The sequence below is a fragment of the Lissotriton helveticus genome, chromosome 5_1 (assembly GCF_964261635.1).
Source record: "Lissotriton helveticus chromosome 5_1, aLisHel1.1, whole genome shotgun sequence".
NCBI lineage: Eukaryota > Metazoa > Chordata > Amphibia > Caudata > Salamandridae > Lissotriton > Lissotriton helveticus.
The window spans coordinates 1,780,854,787-1,780,869,753 of NC_136065.1; the positions used below are offsets into that span (position 1 = coordinate 1,780,854,787).

Below are 14,967 nucleotides of genomic sequence, written 5' to 3' on the forward strand. Positions count from 1 at the left end.
AGTGCTCAAGTGTCTAGACAGGAAAAGTTTCACTGCAAGTAAACTACTTCCATTTACTTTTCACACTCCGCGGGTAGATCTCTTCCGCCTACCCTTCACTCTAGCATCAGTGAACCTGTTACTTCCCTAGACCCATCCACTCTTTCCGGGATATATCCGAGTCTAAGGTTTCCCAGCGGACCCTTTTGCTTTCACCCAAGCTCCGATGAACCTGCTACTCTTCCGATGTGACCCTTATTAGGTTACGCCACTATGGGAATTTTGCCAATGAACCTCGTTGCTAACATTTATTCACACATGTATTCCGAAAAAGCCCTAGTTAGTGCTTCCGGTTCTGCCTAACCTGCACCTAACCTTCCTTGAGCCTGCGACCTCGAGGCAAGTAGATTCTATTCACCACTTGCCATTCAATTCCCCGGGGATTTCCGACAACACTTAACAAACCGTTTTACATACGCATGGATTAATACATATAACAATATAAGAACAAGAAAAACAATTTTAAAACAATTCATAAATTTCAAAAGCAACACATCTCAAGAGAGTGATCAAGTCTCTGAAATGGCAGCTCTTGTAGCAGCAATAATGTCAGCAGCTACCGACTTGGCTAGCCTAACTAGTCCTACCTAACCTTTAACTATTCCCTAACCATAACTCTGCTACCAGAAAATTACTGATAGAGCGCGCGGGTCACCCGACCAATAATTTCGCCATTTCCGGCTTCGGGCCCATATATTTCAAATCTCCATATACATTGATCGGATGACCTCACGGTCTACTACCAATAATTGTGTGAGTTCCTTTCGTTATTCTTTAAAGTACCCGACTTACCATCCACGGATGCAGGTACCTATGACCACAATGGATCAGGGAGCTAGCTGTAAAAGGAAAGGCAGCAAAATACAAACCCAACAAATAACATTCAAAACTCCTTGTAAAATGACCACGGACAACTGGAAGTTTTAAAGTCTTTATCTAATTTAGTAAAATTCAGAGAGTATCAAATTCACAGTAATTAAGCAATCAATAACCAGAATAACATAAAGTACACAGCTAAATAGCAAATAAGTCAATGCAACCATTTATAAGCTAATGGAACCAGGGCACATTCAAAATGAAGGACCAGAAATTAGAGCATTTAAGATGAATCACTAAAGATGGGATAGTCTTTGATTAGGACTAGTATTCTGAAATTATCTCAAGGAAATGAGACAGGATTTTGGGATATAGGTATGTATCTATAGGAGAGACTATAAAGAGAAACACGCTATGCATCAAGGCAAAAGTTCTTTAGACAGTTTAAGTAAGGATGTTCTAGACCATATCAGGAAGTGACAAACTGCAATGCAAAATAAAATTTCTAACAGGTAGGGTAACATAGGAACACGTTATGAAATAAATGCAAATGAGTTTATGATTCAATGGTTGCGGAAAGCATGGAAAATTTACATATGCAAAGGTATGTCTTTATTGAAGCAAAAGACAGGAAGTTTAGAAAGGTGCAAGATTCAGAGCTTTCAGAGTGATATTTACCTAGACTGGTGTGGAAACCAAACCCTGGCCACGGGTCAGTTAAGGACAGGAACCCCTCAAGGAAGGATACCCCTCAATGGACAGCAGGTGCAGAATGGACACCCAGGACAGGACAGGAAGACCAGATTAGAATCAGGACAGGACCGTCAGGACAGGACCCTCAGGACAGGACCCTCAGGACAGGACCGGCACCCGCAGTTCGGAAGCAACGCCTGCGCTCCACCCTCTCTGCAGCTATCGATCAAGACCCCGATTGGGTCAGCGAACTCCCAGCAAAGTGCTCCGCCAGCACTTTAAGGTTTAGTAAAACCTTAGTCTATGGTCAAATTTCGGACAGAGTGCTCCGCAGCGCTCTGTATCTTCAGTCACCTATTGAGTGCGTTGGGTCAGTGACAGGTCAGCTAAATCAGACAAGTCGGACAATTTCCCTAGGTGAACCCAGGGTAGATATACTGTTTTGGGACGGTGTACCACCCCCCAATGTTGCAAAGTGTCAGAATCCCTCAATTTGGATTGGTCCTAAGGTAGGTTTTGGTTAACACACCAATCAGAACAGACTATTTGGAGGCCTAATTTGCATAGTAAGGTGCCGCCTAGCAAGATTGGGGTTCCCATGAGAAACTGCATGGAATACAATAAGAACTGTTCCTTTGTAACAACTCGAGGACAGTCGATTCCATCTTGCCAGGTCAAAGGTGGCTTTCACATGAGCATCTTGCTTGTGGCTGCCAGCTGGCTGAGTTCCACCGGTCAAGGCTGCCACTGGCTGCGTACCATGAGCATGCGTAGAAGCGACCTTCAATATGGCTCCCAACCGGTTCGGACCCCCATTTCCCGCAGTACATGAAAAGTAAGCGAGAACAAATTAAAACATAGAAGTGAATGTATGTAAACACATCATTGGTTTTGTACTTTAAACTTATCATTATAAAAATATACTATGCAATTGAAATATTAGCAACATATACACGATCACAAGAGCATCACCACGTTATTCACGAAAGCTGTGTAATACGCATGCGCACCCTTTCCCACCAAACTTATAACTACGTCAGGTCACGTGAGTGTGACTGACGCATGCGCAAAAGCAATTTTCCAAGCGGCGGCCATGTTTAGGGACATGGATTAGTTCTATTAGAAAACACATAAGCAAGCTTCATCTACTTCGTTCGTATATAAAAATAAAAGATTAGTAAGACGTACAAATTTTATTAATTGATTACACACGGGCGAGGTTCATGACTCGAGCAAGTCGCAATGCGAAGCTTGCTCTATCAGAAGCAATGCACTCTAGGTGCTGCTAGCTTCAATGTTACCAGAGTCAACCTCCTGTCGAAGAGGTTTCTGTGCATGACATCGGTTTCTACTTTTGCTTGTTTACGACCCCCGCCAGCTGGCTGCACACGTAAGTGATGTCCAATAGAATAAACAGCAAGCTGCCCTGAAAGTCAAAGCGTGCATGATGCGCTGAATGTTGCAGGAAAGCATGTCGTGCCTGCAGTAGGAGAAAACACATTACAGAAAATAGTGCTTACAGACTTAAAAAGACATCTGAGTAACAACTAGAGTAAAAAGGCCAGTCCTCATGGGAGGTTTTAAATGAAGACAAGGCAGGACTAAGGAGGGAATAACAAGCCTCTTAATGAATCAGAAGTCAGCATTTACGAAGGACAATGACACACGCCAATGACAAATATGAGTGGAAAGAGGGCGTGCCCTCTATTCCGTACTCTACTACAACAAGTCTCGCAGAGCAGTGCATGCGCCATGAATCTAGGCTCGACCTAATAATGTGCTATTAAAATATTGATACGAAAAAATTGAGCACTACAATTTTAAATCTAAATTGAGTCTATGGAAATGAAGAACATAGGGAATTCAATAAAACTGAATATTTTGATAGTGACTTTAACAAAATATTGTTAGTCAAAATATAAAACAAATAATATATAAACTTCATCACAATAAACAGAACATGCGAAAATATCAAAAAATAAAATATCGAAAATACATTATAAACAAATTATTAAAATAAATACATATACAACTATATAAATCACAACAAAAATGTGTGAAAAAATAGCTACACCTTAATTAGCATTTACCACATAAGGAAAACATAAAAAATTACAATGTACTATAAAATAAATGATAAAACTATCACTTTTGTGCCATCACCCTGCAAAGAAGACAGAAGTCTGCCACACTGTCCAAATAAATTCAGCAATCAACTAGACAATGTACATAAAAGTACTTACATAATTTAAACACCACATCTCTAAAAAACAACTTCTAAAATATAATTATCAACAAAATAAAACTAAATATATTTCTATATTTTTTCTCATACCTGCAGGACTCAAAAACAAGGAAAACAATATCCAAATAAACCAAAGTGAAGAAATAAAATGCTCAAACTATAACGCACCCAACACAAAAAAAATCAACTTGAAAATATATGTGACATGAACAAAAATGTGTTAAATATTTCATATTAATTACTAAATTAACAAATAGAAAAATATATTTAATATTTATTTTATTTTTTAAATTAACTATAGAAGTGAATATGCCCAATGAAGCCATTTTAACAGAACCACAGAAAGGGAAAATCCTGCTCATGCAGCAAGGCTACTCCTACTGTAAAGAACCTAGCACCAAATAACATAGCCACTGGAAATGTTCTAAATCTAAATAGTTGCTACCAAAGATCTATCACTGTAAATGACCAAGTGGAATAAATAACTGAGCATAGCAAACTGCCAGATATGCCAGCACGCCCATAGAATACCTACTCCCTGTATAGTCTAATTACTGTCTATTTCAAATTTAAAGAGAACCACATCTAAAAGAAGAAGTGAAAGAATAGATAATGCTGCACCAAAAACGTTTTGGGAAAGAGTCATCCCAGAACATTTCACTGTAACCCGCACTAAAGAGGATTTTTTGTTATAAGAAAAAAGATCTATCATATTTGCTACTGTAAAAAACATACAAGCACTAACACAATGCGCTATATGGATTATTGATGGAACATTTTAAACATACCTACCTCTGTTTACCAGCTATGCAGGGTCTATGGGCAATTACAATAACATAACATACCTCTCTAACTTGGCTAGACAGATACTAAATGGCATGGTAGTCCCCACAACCTTCAGTGACCACAGCCCAATAGAAATCAAATTAATGTCACACCACAGGGAGAAACCCAGGAGGGCCACAGCTCTCTGCAATTTTTAATCCTTATCACATAAACTAAGAGTAGTCTGGAAATTGCAAAACCCTACAAAATACTTCGACTCCATAATTCGGGCTAGCTAGGAGTTGGTGCTCGCCTGCCTGAGGAGGCCCACGGCTCAAAGGTGGTGGAGGCTTTCGTTAATTTATGCCACAAAATGAACATGGGTTTATTAAAACCTGCTTAACCCTCCCCTAATATTTTGAGGTGGTTTAACACTGCCTGCTCAAAAGCTAATAGGGATTTTTGCTTCGCACTAACTACCAAACCCAGGGATCGTTATTTGGTGAGTAATCTCCGTAAGCAATGCAAAATCCATTAAACACACCGTCAGAAAGTTGTAAGCTCTTGCTGGGATACACTCTTACAAACATCCAAACAGGGCTGCAGTAAGATATTTTGGGCAACTGTTACTGAACTCAAATCCAGTTTCAGACCCTCTACCACAATTTCTTGCCATATGACCACAAGCACCTGGAAGGAACATTTTAAGGGAATCTATGCTACCCCTCATCTTGGAGGCACTTTTCAAGTTGACCACATGTTAGTTGCACGTTTTTACACAACTCTGCCAGAGGTTGAGGTTGCGATCCATCAGAGCTCAGGTCACAAGGCACCGGGTCTTGATGGGGTCACCATCGATCTAATCAAACATAATGTATCTTTTTGGGCCCCGCTCCACATAATTATTTGAATAGTCGTGCTCATACTACCCTAACAGCCTCATGGAGCTACTCTGTCATCTTCCCCATATTCATAAAGGGGACAGCCTATCTTCTGCATGCTACAGGCCAATTTCCTTCTAGACAGTACATCAAGAATACTGGACCCGGTTGTATATCATAAAATCGCCTAGTGGATGGACACCAAATCTATACTCTATTTCTGTCAGTACGACTTTAGACGTAAACTAGGGGCCATCGAGCAATGCCTTACTCTCGACCTGGTGCTAGGTTAATATACAGTGGCCAAAAGATCTTCGCTTTACCTAGCATTCATGGACCTGACTTCAGCATTCGACTGTGTAAACTGAGGAAAATTATGGCATATTCTTATTTCTTATGGGCTTGACACTGTTTTGGTCCAGTTTCTGGCCCATTATTATGAGGGAACAAAAGCTAAACAGGAGAAAAGAAAAATCAGCTTGGCATTTTCTTCAGCTAACGTGTCCATATGCTCTCTTCCCGAATCACTGGGTGGGGGATTTCTAGACATATTGTTAAAAATGTATAAATCCCGGTTCCATCTAATTGCTTTGAACAGTGCAGAATTGTGTGATATTTCCAACTGTAAGGTAATCCAGTAGTAAGAAAATAGATTTCTAAGCAGACTTCTGGTACTTCCTATCTTTGCTGCCAATTACATCTATCATAAAAAACTGAGCCTAAGATACCTGGAAGACTTTATCCGTGTCCGGCCGGCACTGCTGTGGTTATCAATACAGAAAAACACGGAGTCTGCCTTAAAAAGAGACAAAATGCTGGACTGCCTCTCCCTTGATAAAGGTTTTCAAATCCTCCGGATTGGTTATGTTAAGACCGTTTATAGTCTTATCAGAATGGAATCTATTTTCAGGGATCCCTCGACCTGTGTTTCATAGGGCGAAAGGAGCATAACTGAGGCTTTTCTCCAGCTCGAGGAGTCCGAGTCCTTCAGACATGTCCTACTGTCATACGATTTTTTGACTTATACGATATTGATAACATCACTAATCATCTATGGACTACTCGCAGCAGATAGGAACATTCACTTTTATTTTGTTTTAGATTAGGCACTGTTAAGTACCTGTTATGCTTTCCCCTGGGCTATACATAGCAACTTGATTCCATATCTTGCTTGTGTGGCGATATTTCTAAACAGACCATGCTTAATTTGATCTTTTAATGCAAATTTTATTTGCAATATTCCAAGTTGTTTTTAACCCCTTTTGCAAAGAAGTACTGTTATGGCCTAAATCAATTCAGACTAGCTCTTAGATTCTTATTACTTTTACATAATAATGAAGTGTCTTTTAATGTGGGCGCATTTTTAAAGACTGCCATAACGGCACAAACTATGATGCACTGGTGAGATATTCTGTGCAATTTGGTACTGTATGAGATGTTTTATCCTTTTAACTAAGGCATTTTAGGTATTGTTTAAATCTTATTTTAAATGTTTATGATACAAAATGTTTTTATAACTTTTTGTTCATGCTTACTAGAATCACCTTCTGCAAACATACATGGACAAGTTAATCACACTCCTTGACTACTTTGTGGACACCTTGGTTGACTATATGTACTACTCAGGACACAGATGTCAAACCATGTTCTACATGGAGTGCTCAAATGTATATTATACCACCCGAAACAAACAATCCAAAACCAGCAAAGCAGCAAAAGGAGGGCATAATTTACTTAAAGCTATAATAGGCAGACATCATTCAACACTGTACTAGAAAATATAAATTCCGCAAAAAAGTACAGTTACCAGGAATTAGGAATCCCTATCCCAAATCCTAAAACCCAAACTATTTAAACAAAAACAATACATGCATGAAATCTTATGCAAAAAAAGTAACACTATTCATAGAACTGACACCCCGGCTACCAAGGCTCTATAACATACACCTTTCTGTAAAAAAAATCATCTAGCAAACCACCAGTATTCACTATAAAGAAGAACAATTTATTATAACATCAAATAAATATTATTTATTTTAATATTTATTGAATATATAGTGAAACCATAACTTTCCACTCTGGAACCTGAAGCTGACACGATGGGGAAGTGCCGTGGACTTCGTACAGCTAGGAAGCTTCGCATTCACCGTCATGAAAAGAAATGGCATGACAAGCAATACAAGAAGGCTCATCTGGGTACTGCTCTGAAGGCCAACCCCTTTGGAGGAGCATTTCACGCCAAGGGAATCATCTTAGAAAAAGTTGGTGTAGAAGCTATGCAGCCTAACTCTGCCATCAGGAAGTGTGTCCGAGTACAGCTGATCAAGAACGGCAAGAAAATCACAGCTTTCGTTCCCATCGATGGTTGCTTGAACTTCATTGAGGAAAACGATGAAGTTCTTATGGCTGGATTTGGTTGTGCTGGTCATGCTGTTGGTGGTATCCCTGGAGTCGGTTTCAAGGTTGCCAACGTTTCCCTGTTAGCCCTGCACAAAGGTAAAAAGGAGAGGCCAAGATCTTAAATTTGTTGGATTGTGATCAGTAGCACAATAAAATATTTTCATTCCATATTTAACGAATACTTAAAAATCCAAACAATAATGCAATATTAAAGAAAAAACTCTTCACCAAATACACCTAATTTCACTAAAATCATAACTATACTTACCACAACCATGAAATAAAGTGCAATATATATAAACAAATCAAACACATAGCAGATATATACATTCTCCTACCTTTCCAACTGACACCAGCAGGGCCAGCTCTAAGGTGGTGCGACCAGTGCCACCGCACTAGGTGCTGACTCTTAGAGGTGGTGCCGTATTTGAAAGTATTTAATGTTTTTAAAAGCATGTGCTGCTGCATTGCTGGGCTCCGGCAATATTCATACAAATATAAAAACATAAATATAACTCTGGTGATTAATGTTCTTCCTGGAGAGAGAAGGAGTTTTGTCTAGTGGAAATTGTAACTCATTTTATGGTAGAATAGAGGGTTAATATCCCTGCTGCAAAGAATGTGTACCATGCACATCACAAAGTGCATATAGTTGAAATAGATCAGTGCTTTTGTCAGAGCGATCCTTTTGTTATTAGCAGTGTATATGTTAAAATCCTAACATGGAACAGTGAGCTAATAACTGTCATCAAAGAGCTGCATGCAAACTGCAAGGTATAGATTAGAGCATTATGATTTTTTCCTCCGTATTTTATTATTCAAATGTTTCAAAAATGGTTCCTTTCGGTAAACCAAAAAATCCTTATTATTAAATGTAACCCCCAACCATGGGGTTATGTTTTATATTCTGAGTCTGTGCTTCTCCAGACCAAGCACTCTTAAACTATACTGCCTACCAGTATGGATGACGTGACTCACCTTGCAGTCTTCTGGCGTATGTAGCATTTCCTATACGCTGATTAATACACATATGATTGATTATCTCAATGTAATGTGTGTGTGATGTACAGTGCTCTGACACCCTAAACTGGTATATAACGAATCAAATACATCTGGTAGAGAGAGAGTGGTTATGGAGACTTGAAGGGGCACTGTTGAAGGATGGTAGCGAGGGAGTCCTTGGGGGGGCGCCAACAAACATTGTCACACAGGGCGCCACCAGTGCTAAAGCCAGCCCTGGACACCAGTTTGTTCACATGGATACCTCCAGTTCACAAAAGATCTCTATACCATGCGGAGTCCCCCAGAGTTTCATATTGTCTCCTGTCATCTTCAACAATTAGGTGGAACACCTTTGTGCTCTACCCACAGATAATAGCATTAAGATTCACTAATGTGCAGCTAGTACACAACTCTAATTGAAAGTATCCTCTGCTTCATACATCCTCCAGACATCCAATGCCTCAAACACTGCTTGTACATCATCCAGACCAGGATGTCACCTACCTGAAGCTCACCCTAACCAAAACAGATTTCCTATTATTTGCCAAATCACAAGAATTCACCCTAGACACCAATCTCTCCTTTAAGGAACACATTGACAAAAACCAAGACGGCCTGGTCCCAGCTCTCTCTTCTAAAGAAAGTCAAACTGTTTCTTCCAGAAATGTAATGTAATGTAATGTAATGTAATGTAATGTAAGCACACATTTTTATAGCGCAACTATCGCTCCAAGGAGCATCTTGGCGCTTCACACCCAACCCTGCTGAAATAGGTTGGAAGACAGAAGGCAGTATCACGCAGTACAATCACTACACCAATGCTCTGCAGGCTACATCAGAGAGCGAGAAGATCCATGTTTTCAAAGATCTCCTGAAGTCATTCTCCTTGACTATACAGCGAAGCTGAGCTGGCAATTTATTCCAAGCTCTTGATCCCAACACAAAAAGAGATTTCCCTCCTTTGGTGGCTAGTCTAAATCTGGGTACAACTAAAAGGTTTTGATTGGCAGACCTCAGGCAGCGTGTTGGCATATAGCGTTGAAAGCCCCTCAGAAGATATCTGGGGCCTTGAGACTGAAAGGCTCTAAAGGTAATCACAAGAATCTTAAATAATACACGCTTGTGAATAGGCAGCCAATGTAAAGCTTTAAGCGCCGCCGAGGCAGATGATCTTCTCGGCCAGCGGAGTACCAGGCGAGCTGCAGCGTGTTGGACCATCAGCAGTCTATGCAGCACCGCTTTATTGGTGCCTGCATAAAGACTGTTGCAGTAGTCCAATCTAGATGTTATAAGGGCCACTGCAACAGTCTTTCTGGCTGCCAGAGGAAGAAGATCAAAAAACTTCCTAATGATTTGATGATCTGAAAACACGAGCCCGCTACGGCTACTGCCTGCTGTTTAAATGAAAGTTGGTCATCAAATTTGACCCCAAGATTTCGCGCAGAAGCAATAGTATTAGGGGGAGCTTCTGCGCCTTCAGGCCACCATTGTGAGGGGGAAAACGCGTTTAGAGATCCAAAAGATATTATCTCTGTCTTTCCCGAGTTACATCTGAGGTGATTGTTAGTCATCCACTCAAATGTAGCCCGGAGACAGTTCATCAAATTTTCTTCTGCCCCCGGCAGCTCCCTATCCAGCACTAAAATCAGCTGGGTATCGTCAGCGTACGATATGACTTCAATCTGGTAGGACGCAATCAACTCGATCAAGGGGACCATATAAAGATTAAATAGAACAGGACTCAAACTAGCGCCCTGTGGGACCCCTGAGTTGATGGTCTTTTCCTCAGATTTATAGTCACCTAGTACTATTACCTGACGACGCAGAGATAGGAAATTAATAAGCCATGCCAGCACCATTCCACCCACACCTGCGTTCTTCAAACGGTCGATCAAGATTGAATGTGTGACCGTATCGAAGGCCGCCGATAGATCAAGTAAAATCAGGACGGCCTTCTTCCCTTGGTCCAGTGCCATGCGTAATGTCTCGGCTGAGAACAAAAGAACGGACTCAGTCGAGTGCTTGGACCGAAACCCTGATTGATTGGAGTGTAAGATGTTATTCTCCTCTAAGAAACTCGTCAGCTGGTAATTGACGAATTTCTCCGTCAGTTTAAACACTGCCGGGAGTAGGGAAATAGGACGCAGGTTAGACAGAACGGTTGGGTCTGATAGGGCTTTTTTTTGCAGTGGCATAACCGCTGCACATTTCCAATCATCTGGGATTACAGCAGTGGCCAGCGAAGAGTTGATGATACTATTAATCATTGGATTTAGCTCCGCAGCCAAAGTTCGAAGGACCATGGGCGGGCATGGATCAAATGGGGATCCAGATTTTATGACCGAAATGGCCTGGTACGAGTCCTCCAGAGAGACCTGCGCAAATGATTCCAAACGAGAGGTATTGGGTGTCAAAGCGCCTGTCCTCATTTTATCCGGGTTAACCGGAATGGAGGGACTCAATGGGAAATCCCTGACAATGTCCTGAATCTTCTTGTCAAAATAGTCGGCTATATCATTACAGAGCGAGCGCGAGGGGGGCATCTCCTGGGAGAGTGCAGTGGGATTAGTAAAACTCTTAACTATCTTAAAGATCTCCTTCTGTCCCCTTTCCGAGGAAGAGATAGCCTCCAGATAGTAAGTTTTTTTTGCCAGCTTAATTGCGGCATGATAATTCTTACGTGCCACTTTATAGATGTCACGAGCAGCGAGCTCATATTTCCTTCGCCATCTGCGCTCCAAGGATCTTACTGCACTTAGTTCCATTTTCAAAGCTAATGTGAACCAAGGGGCGCTCTTTTTATTTGTGGAGCCATGTGTGTTACCACTCTTCTTCCTTACATCCAAGGATGAGCCGAATGTTGCTAACCATTCGCAATATTGCTGGTTATCTGTTAACGTGCACCCTGTTAAACCAGGTTTGCTGGCCCTCAACTTCTCCATGAGCTCCGGACGTGCTAGGGCAGTGATCCAATCTGGTTTGTGGCCGGCCGTTTGTAGGTCTGCATTAGAGATCGGAACCTTCTGTTTTACCAAAAGATGAAATGGGATGAGTTTGTGATCTGACCAAGTCAAGGTGTATGGAGCCTTAACTGACAAACCGTCCATATTAGTACAAATGCAGTCCAGGACATGGCCTGCTGCATGAGTGGGTTCCGATGTCAGCAGGGTAAGGCCGAGTGTGTTTATAATATCCATAAAATCACTGGTACCTGGCTCTTTAATGGAGTCTAGATGAAGGTTAAGGTCTCCCATCACCGTACAATGTGCGAACCTAAGAGAAGCTCGCTCAGAGTGTCTCCCACACTTTCCATAAAATCTGTCCGAGGGCCAGGTGGGAGATAGATTAGGGCACCGGAAAAGGAGAGGGAGTCATGGATGGTAAGGCAAAAAGCCATAGCCTCCGCTCCTTTGATGTCAGGCAGTTCAAATGTTGTACATTTGATGGTGGTGCGATAAATAATTGCCAGGCCGCCTCCCCGCTGCAATGGTCTATCCAATCGTTGGATTGAGAAGGCATGAGGGAGAGCCACAGCTAAATCAGGATTGCACCATGGACGAAGCCATGTTTCGGTGACAAATAGGCAATCTAAGTCCATTTCGATGATCAAGTCATGGACATGCTGGGCATTTTTGCATAGCGACCTGGCATTAAGAAGCCCCCCCCGAAGAACAGTTGAGTGAGAGTAAGCATGAGAACTTAATACGGGGGTGAGCTTTGTCTTACAGTGCTGACATACGACTGTTTCCTTCCAAGTATCTGGGGACAAGAGATTGTGACAAGAGGGAGAGTGAATATGAAAGGAGCCCAACCAGTCCCTAGAGTTCACTATAGGTATAGGTATGGGGGCGGCTTCCCTTACCCTTGCCGCAGCCTCGACGCGGACGAGCGCAGACGGGCAGGACTCTGGCTGGACTCCGGCGTGAGTCCGGCAATCCCGCTGCGCGTTCCCGCTGCGCGGCATCAGGCAGGTTTGAGTAGGGCCGAGTTCAGCCAGGCAGAATACTAGGGCGCTCACCAAAATGGCGCCGCGTTTTTGTCCCTGCCTACCACCAAGATGGCTGGGGGCATGGGTATGAGGAGCTAAGTGGCCCACCAAACAGCGGTGAGCTATTTCATTTAAATGCAGGTAAGCGCTATGTGTGCTTTTTAAAAGAAAATAATGTCGGCGATTTAGTGATTTTATTAAAAATATAACTATGCGGCGATATTAAAAGCGCATACTAGCGCAATGTACTCAGGCTAGGCAGCGCGTCGTGTGCAGCAAGCGCAGCGTTGCTACGTACCTTAGTCCAGGACCGAGCAGACAGGTACAAGCGTCTTAAGTAGGGCCGAGTTCAGCCAGGCAGAAGACTAGGGCGCTCACCAAAATGGCGCCGCGTTTTTGTCCCTGCCTACCACCAAGATGGCTTGGGGCGTGGGTATGAGGAGTTAAGTGGCCCGCCAAACAGCGGTGAGCTATTTCATTTAAATGCAGGTAAGCGCTATGTGTGCTTTTTAAAAGAAAATAATGTCGGCGATTTAGTGATTTTATTAAAAATATAACTATGCGGCGATATTAAAAGCGCATACTAGCGCAATGTACTCAGGCTAGGCAGCGCGTCGCGTGCAGCAAGCGCAGCGTTGCTACGTACCTTAGTCCAGAAATGCAGAAAGCGACTTCAGAACTTATGTTCAAGCTATTGTACTCTCGCATCTGATTACCCCAACATGTTTTTTCTTTTTGCACCTATCATATGTTTATAATTGTACTGTTAGTGGTGGTGAAGGGGAGGGAATTTCCAGTTGTGATGGTCCAGCTGTCCCCCAACTATTATCTTCTTTTGTGGCACGACTGCAGGAAGAAATCATGTTCGTATTTGTATGGTTTAAGCTGAGTACTGTTGTTTCTTGATCCAGGGACGCGAAAGCTGGCTTTGTTTATGACATACTTTTTGCTGATTCCAAGAAAGTGAAGGGTAGCCTGAGTTGCCAGTGCACAGGAAGTAATAATGAGGGGGTTGGTCAACTTTACTATCTAAATGATTGAGGTGGAGCCCTTGATTTTTTTATTTGATCTGTGTATTAGGTTTTTGATATAGATTGTACATTTTACAAGCACACAAGTCGCTTACGAAAACAGAAGGCATATTCAGTAATCATATTATGCAAGGCGATACACCTGTATATTAGCGATTAGCATATATATAACCAGTGTCCATACATCATTAAATCGTGCACCGGATACGACTCGCAGATAAGGTATATCATGACATTTCGCCAAACTCGTTTTTAGGCATAGTACAGATGCCTACCCCTATATGCTCTTGTTTGATTGCGACATTGCTAATGACTCCTGTCAACCATACTGAATTGCCAGGGTTGGTGATCAAACGACTATACATCGAACATCAGAACTTATAATGACAATTTATCGGGGGGACAGGTGGGTTATGGTGGAGAAAGGTGCGAGGTGGAGCCCTTGATCTGGGACTCTCCACCTAGTCATACGTTAGGCTGATGGGTTACTTAAATAACTCCTTGCTCCTCTGGGGGAATGTTAGGGGTACATGGTCCATCTCCAAGAGATTGTAAATTGAGAGCTACCTACAGTGGAGAGCGGCACAGATCTCCTTTAGAAAACTCACTTTATTCACATTGAAGCAGAGCAACTGCAGTGCAGTGCTGATGGAGGAGTTAGGTGTTCACCACTTGCTACTCTGCGTACGCACATGGAGCGCTGGTACCCTTCGTTTTGGGTGGTGATACTGATTCTGTCTTAGATATCGATTTGGATGTGTCAATGCCCCCTTTGACTAACACTCTGCTGATGATGTTGGTATACAACCTTGTGAAATGGCGAATGTATGTTAATATGCCGCTGGATTTCTCCCCACAGGGAATCACAAAGCGGTCGTTACGACGACCGCGTTGTGGTTCCGCATGCCATTACTCCGCAAGTCGGAAGAACGACTTGCGGATAGGGTCGCTGGATGTTGGAATAGTATAATTTACTATTCCAACTCCAGACTTTGCGGACACTAGGGAAGGTGTTGGATTTTAAAATCAACACCTTCCCCCCCTCCGCAAGTCGTTGTTCCGACTTGCATAGTAATGGTATGCGGAACCACAACGCGGTCGTTACAA

The 14,967-nt window shown here is 42.2% G+C and overlaps 1 pseudogene; it reads left to right on the forward strand.

Moving 5' to 3' along the window:
- Window positions 1–7,522: 7,522 nt before the first annotated feature.
- Window positions 7,523–7,961, forward strand: LOC144753816 (small ribosomal subunit protein uS12 pseudogene; annotated as a pseudogene).
- Window positions 7,962–14,967: the final 7,006 nt, after the last annotated feature.